The following is a 7,850-nucleotide window of genomic DNA, read 5'->3' as shown; positions in this document are numbered from 1 at the left end:
CTGCTTGATGTCACTTGCAGTAACTTAATTAGTCATTTTTACCTAACACTTCATGTAGTTAATATTTTTGTTGCTTTGGACTTGCTTTTTAGATTTGTTTTCTACATACATCCTATTTTTTCTCCATTTGAATTGGGCAATTTAAAGGGACATGAAGTAGAGGGGACATAACTATATAGATTAAGAAAGAAAAGTTGTTCACTGGTACTACAATTGGTTTTCTTACAGCTGTAAGAATTACAGCTGAATCCTGATTTCTGGTAGAATCCAAAAGTTATTTCCCTTGCTTCTTTGTTTAAGTTATCCTTTCCTTCCCATGGTTAATAAATCTTGCAAAAATAAATTGAAAATAAATGATACCTATCTCTTGGGAAGTTCAGATTAATGCTGTTATGTATGAATATGCTGTAGAACAGACAGTCTGCTAAATGTCATTTACTCTCTAAATTTGTTTTAAACTTGTTAGTAACTTGGAAGATCGTGAATATTCTTTGAGCAAATTAAATATAACAAGTGCTTCTTTTTGCTTCTATCAGTGCTTCCAGATTTATAGCTTCAAGAGCTACTAATCAAAAGCATTATGCAAATATTTTGTCTTAATTTTGTGTGTGTGTGTGTGTGTGCATGTGTAAGAAAAAGGGTGAAAACATGGGACAGCTATAAATGGAAAATGGCCACATCGGGTTGTCCCATAACATTCTGAGAATGAAGAAGCAATTACCCCATAAATCCTTCTTAGTTTATAATAATCTTCTGGATGCTTCATTAGCTCCCATTCTCCTAGATCAGGGATATTTGCAACCAGAGGCTCCATTTTTTTTTTTTTTCTTGCTGTTACTTTCAGGAGCCAGTGACTGCATGGGGTGGGAAAAATCCTGTGATACCAGGATAATGACAAGATGAAGTTTTCAGACTGGGGTTGCTTTGAATGAGATTGTACATCCCCCCTCCCCACCCTCCAAAAGTATTTCAGGTGTAATAAGCTTAAGTAATCTTTGCTTATTTTATTTGTTTTGAGAATGGAAATTGATAGGCTATTGCACTGTGGCTATTTGGCAGTTGTCACTGAATTTTGACAGTGAGATCCATGAAATCTCTGGCAACTGCAAATTAGGGGTTCAGTAGTCACCTGCAGCCTGTGGATTGCAGGTGCCCCACCTTTGGGAAGATAAATTTTGACATTTCACTTTCTTTCACTTTTTTTGGTAAGAAAACTGGAGAAAACATAGCACAGCTGATCATTATCCACCCAACTCTGTGCATGTTTACTTGGAAATAAATCTCCCTGAGTTCAGTGGGGCTTACTTCTAAGTGCTGCATAGAATTCAGCCCTGGTTATCCTTGGTGGATAAGGTCAGTTGTCCATTCCTGCAGCCACCAACATCAGGAACAGCTGTATTTAACCCTTCAACTATTAATCTGTTTTTATAGGCTTTTTCAAATTAGGTTTCCAGTTCTTTGTGAACATTAAAGCTGTGCTCCTGCCTGGACAGCCTATCTTAAAGAAAATGACACAACTAAGAAACTTTGGGACAGCAAACAGGAAAAGTTTCATAGTATTACAATGAATGAAATCTGATTTTATGACAGCAGTACAAACTTCTGCACCAGTTCAAACATCAAGGAATATGGTATTAAGGAATATGGTATCTTGTTTGTTATTTCCTTGGAAATGTGTAGCCTGCTGTGATTAAAATTACTGCCTTTCTATTGTATTAATTTTTAATTCTATGCTTTTTACCACCCATTGTTCAGGGTATTCTATATGATTCCTCCTCACAGCAAGCCCGTAAGGTAAACTGTGTTAAGTTAAATGTTGGAACAGTCCAAGATCATTTAGTCAGTGTTATGGTTGAAAGGATAGTTGAACGTTTGTTTCCCTGTTTTTAGACCAGCTAGGAGTCTAAATTTGATGCAAATGATGTGATGCTGTACAGTAACCATGGGTGTGTCCAGATACAACAACCCATGTATTGTTACATTGCCCATTGTATCACTCACAGAGTCTAGCACTCATAAACCTGATTGTCAGAAATTTTAGTCATCCTTCTGATCAAGAGATTACAATCTTCCTTCTACAAGGTCTAACTTGAGCAATCACTATAAAAGTTACCAAGTTTTTAGCCATAGCTATGGCTTGCAGAAATCAATTGATACCATCTTCTCATTAATAACTGAGTTTCAGGTTTGATTTTTCTGCAGTTAAATGTTGTACCTGTCTTTTCTTAGTCTGGGGCTATAAATAAATAAATAATAAGAGTCCTGAGAAAAAGAACCAAGTAGGCAACATTTTTGTTAAACATTCAACAACAAAATGCTTCAAGTGATATATCACTATAAGCTTTTGAGGGTATGACACTTAGAGTTATTGCTAAAAAGTGATAATGCTGGAAAGAAAGTGATTTGTGACCTTTTCATTTAGCACAGGTAGTTCATCTGCTATAATGACTTATTAAACACAGATTAGTTATTAGAATTTCAGAGCAAGAGATAAATGCTAATGGAGATGTTAGAATACTTTGTCCATCTTCTTCAGCAATTAAAATATTAGTTACAGCAATGTATTTCAAGATTTTCCTATCTTTTATTAATACCTCTGTGCCTTCCTTTATTAAGAAATCTTATTGAAATTCTGTAGCAGATTTTATCATTATGTTTCTGGCTCAAAGGTTGTTAAGGTGCTGAAAATTACTCTTAGGCCAAAAATGACTCACTTCTGGACATTCTGATTATATAATGGTTCTTAAGGGACAATTAGCATCTTATGATAATAGTAAAAGAGAGGTGGGGCTTCTAAAAAAGCATAGGGTGAATTAGAAACTGCACATGCCATATGTGGTTTCTTGTTAATGGATAAATCCTGCACAGTTGGAGATATGGTGGAGGTACTACAGGAAGTGGTAAGAGTGAGGTCATGGTTCAGGAAGCTTAAGGAGTGGGGTAAGAGATTTGGGAAATGGAGCAAGCTAAGGAAATGTGAAGCCTAAAGAAACAGAAATGTGGACATGGAACTGAGTTTTCAGTGATAAATTATTCTATACCCAACCTACCCCATGTTTGAGCACAGTGGTGAAAAGAACAACAGGTTTTAAACAAATGCTAGGAGCAGCAGAACTGACTCTACATTGCAGTAGTGAATAATGTGGAGGAAAAAGTAGCATTAACCCTCAGATTCAGAAATAGGCAATTTAGTGCCTTCTGGATATTTTAAATGTTTATGTATGTGAGTATCCCTGGAATCTCATCTGAAAAAGTATTAGTGAAACAGGTATTCAAACTGTTTCAGAAATAAGATTTATGTATAGAAAATATGTTACAGGGATAGGAGGAGAGGCAAAGAACATGTTCTGTGCATGTGTATCTGGAAAGAAAACACAAGGAAGTGTCCTAAGATCAGCAATCTTTTAAATAAAGAGGAGGCAGAATGATAGACAAAGAGGGGACACAGAGTAAATCTTTATCTCTCTATCTACACTCCACTGCTTTCTTGTGATCAGTAGCCTATGAGGTACTCAAGAGGCTGGATCATTGGATTTGATCCCCAACATTAAATTTCGGTTTCTATTAAGTACAACCCAATATCTGAAGGACACTAGCTTGCCTGATCCTAAACTTATTTGCCATTACTGCTTACCCAAATCCTTGCTGTTTCTTTCAACCAAACAATGGTTATACAGTATACCCCTAGTGGTCTGCCTTATAAACTAAATATAACATCTTGCCTCGACTGAAGCAACAAATGCTCTTTTGTCTTTCAGCAGTCCAATTTCTTGGGTTTCTCCATGGCAGAAGAAGTAAACCATGAAATCTTACTGAAGAAAAACATCAGTGTCTCACATAGTCACCAATATTCTGAATGTACTGTACATGTCAGGGTAGGAAGGAGAGATTAGGCCATAAAATATGGACTTTCTAACTTTTTATTCTATCAGACGTGCAATAAAATCTGTTATTTTAATGCCTCAGGAGCAAGTTTGTTTTCTGCTATGGTCATAGAGCCTTTGATGTATAGGTATCCCTTCTCCAGGAAGTCTTAAAGATATGGTTCCTTCAAGTGCTACAACATATATGGTATCACTTACCAAGAATATTGGTTACATGAGGCGCTCCCTGTACCAGTGTTTCTCAACCTCATTGACTTTAAGATGTGTGGACTTCAACTCCCAGAATTGCCCCAGCTAAAGAATAAATAAACACAAATCTGATAGCACAAGTATCTATAACCAGAAACAGGGAGGAGGATATTTCAGTATTAAATAAGAGGTATCAACTACAGATGGCAATTATCTTTAATTAAAATATCTCTGGCATTGGGGATTTGATGCCTTAATATACCTTTTTAATGTTCTAAGGATAACCAAGATAGTTTCTGGAAATGGGCTGCTGAGATACTTTTAGCTCAGTTTTAATTCCACCACAAGATGGCATTGCAAGTACATGCTCAGCCGTAGTTCTAGCTTTCATAAAGGCAGGAGCAGCCTCAGACAAAAAAGCCTACCACTTATTATCTTATTGGTGAAATTCTTTTTTTAAAAAGTGTGTCCTTTTTTCTTGCCTTTGTTGCCTTTATTGATTTTGGCAGATCTGTCATTATGATGGAGACAAAACAAACCACCTTCTTGAAACATTAACATTTGTGAAATGAACAGCCCATCAGTAACAAGCATGCAATTGTCAGCTTGCACTAGGTTTACTGGACAAATCAGGAGATGAAAACGTTATAGCAGAACTAAATTCTGATTCTTTTTCTTGTTTCTAAATGAGATGTTTAAGCTGAAGGCTTTTATCTGAACACCTCCAGCTCTGTCCTCTGCACCCAGACTTGTAGTATTGCCTCCGAGGGCTCTGTTGTTTAGCGTGCATTGGAAAAAACACAGGATGAAGTGGTGGCCTCCAAGAATTCCAAGAAACCGGGAGGAGACGTTTTAAAAAATAGGCATATTAAATCCAAATAAATTGTAAAGGTGATGCAGTTGCAAAGAAAAAGCTCCAGATCTGAAGAAGGGTTGATTTCAACTGAGCTTATACTAGTTTCTCAAAGACATAATTGTTTCATCCTTAGAGTTCTATTTTTAATGAATGTGTTGTTATCCTACAGAATTTGCTCCTCAGAAGTCTATCCTCTCTCTCTCTCTCTCTCTCTCTCTCTCTCATCTGCTGCTTATTTTGCTCCTTGACAAAAAAGGACAACAAAATTGGAATGCTGTGTTTGAAAGCTAGATGAACAAGCAACTGCAGCTTAGAAGGAAAGGAAATAGGGGGCAGACAATGTTTTGGTGGCCAGAGACTGCATCTCTTTCTTTCTTTCTTTGATTTATATTTCACTTTTATTTGTACAACTCAAGGCAGCGTACATAATCCTCCCTCTTCATACTTTCCCCACAACAACCACCCTGAGAAGTGGGTTGGTCAGTCACTAAGAGAGTGACTGGCCCAAGGTCACTAGCTAGCTTCTGTGCCTAAGGGAGGACAAGTACTTGCTGTCATTTAACGTTTGCTCAGAAGAACTGCTGGACCAGTTAGGCCTGGAATTTTTCCATTTTCGAGGAAAGGGGATTAAGAGATTTTCTACGGATTTTTGTTTTTGTTTGATTAAATCTATTTTAGAGTTTATGCTACACTGGAACATATAAGGTTGCAAAGTGTACCATCTCCATAGTTTCAGGATACACCACTAAGATACACACAAACATACATGCACATACACATACACATGCATATGCACACACAGACACACTTGCATATGAATAATTATTGCACTCTTACTTGTGCAGTGGCAAATGGAGCTGGAGTAACCATGAAGAACATAGAATGCAATTTAGTGACTAGTGGTGAAACATAGCATTTTTTCTAGAATTTCTCCAGAATAATCTTGAGGAGGAGCTAAGACTGTATCCTGACTACAAGAATGTACAGTTTCTTGCTTGGGAGAGATTGGGAAAGCATTTAGGGAAAAATTAACTTAAAGAACTTAAGAGGGAGCAGAGTCATGAAGTTCAAGCTCCCTCTCTGCCTTCAGTGAGTCACTTGTCCCTCAGCTTGATGTCTTTTCTTTTGTCTGCCTTCATACTGCTGAAGCAAATGTGGGAGCAACAGAGGGATATGGAGTGTGGAAATTCTGTGCCTTGTGCCAAGACAAAACCATATGTGAACACTGGAGATCTATGTTTAAGGACACTAACTTGAAAAACAATCGTAGGAATATCAATTTAAAGTAATCACAGAACAAAATGGATCTGAAATGGATCCTCTGTATCATTTTGCAGAAGAAAAATAACAGCTTTATTGCCTCCCATTCCCATTATTGGAGCTACCAGAATCTTTTTAGAGTTTTTTTTAATAAGAAAAGATAAAGCCACTATCTTGTTCCAATATGATACTGCAGTTACTTATATTTTGAAATATATCTTAGGAAATCCCATTTGCATCTTATCAAATTTAGCTCTTAAAGAAGCAGCTGAATTATAGCAGAGTGTGTTTGTGGTTATTGAGAGAGACAGTGATGAAAGAAGAAAATTTGTGGCCACTGACTAAGCACAGTTGAAATAACCTTTAAACTATATTTTTTAAATTGTATTTTTTTTAAAGATTAGTACTGCATATAAAAATGACCCAACATGATAATTATCATTAACCACAATAAACAATTCAAGGAATGTTATCTCATCTGAAAAAAAGTCTGTCCTTTTTATCATGGATCTGGCTAGAGGTAATATATTTAAGTGTTATGTTAAAAGAAACCCAAACTTTGGATGTGATATAAGTTATGTTATAGTCCATAAATTGTTTCAAAATTGAATTAAATTTAATATCAGACTTGTTTTTTTTAATAGGTTATTTCTGACATTGACGTACTCCTATAGCTTACTCTATCATTTTTCTAAAGAAGAAATTATGTATAATTTCCAGTAAGAAGCATAAAATATCTTAGCAGCTGGTAAAGAGCCAACTTGGAATAATTTATATGAATGGAGGGCTTAGCTAAGAGTAAGCATTAGGTTGGATTTAAAACAAATTGCAAATGCTGACCTTTTTCTTCCTGCCAGCTGTAATGTTTCATTCTAGGAAAACTCATCTTCCAGAATTGTTGAGCTTTATGACATTGTCAACAAATATGAAAAAATGATCCAACCTCATTATTGCATTTCCAGCAGTATTTTTTAAAAATATGAATGATCTATTTTGGCAATCAACACTGGTGTAATATTCCAGCAAAAATAATATTGTATCAATTTTCTTTGAGTATATTTACAATAAATTCAATATTTCTCTTCCACAGTCATTCCCATTGTTGCAAATAAATTGTCCGATTTAGATTCTCAATCCATTTTGTCATACAAGCTTTGATTTGTTCACTTTCTGAATCATATGTCAGAAACAACTTATAAATAAGCCCAAACAAGTGTTCTGAATTTTATGTTAGAAATTTTTCAAATTTGGTTAGGTCTCTGAGTGTTCCACCTCGGTTTTGTAGTATGTAATCATCCATATATTGAAATATGCCATGGAATGGGAAATGCATGATAATAGCCCCAAGGATACCAATTGATTAATGTACTTTAATCAGTTTTTATGGCTGACCATCTCACAACTGTAATTCTCAATAAACACAATAAAACAATCAAGAGCAATAACAACACACACACACACACACACACACACATACATACATGCTGGCAGCCAAGGACAACAACAGTCACATCAGTAACTCCTATCTTACTCGACTAATGGACCCCATTTACCTTCCAACTCCCATATACAGGAAAACAATAAGGTTTTTAAGGCTTTCCAGAATGTCAGCAGAGTCAAGGTCACCAGATCTCAAGGGCTCTTCTGTCCCAGGTCAGACA

This window comes from Python bivittatus, unplaced genomic scaffold, assembly GCF_059951505.1.
Source record: "Python bivittatus isolate LINGU-HERP-01145 unplaced genomic scaffold, Pbiv_v1 ctg000980_np1212, whole genome shotgun sequence".
NCBI classification, from domain to species: domain Eukaryota; kingdom Metazoa; phylum Chordata; class Lepidosauria; order Squamata; family Pythonidae; genus Python; species Python bivittatus.
The sequence above is the reverse complement of the archived record's forward strand: the minus strand, read 5'-3'. Positions refer to the sequence as shown.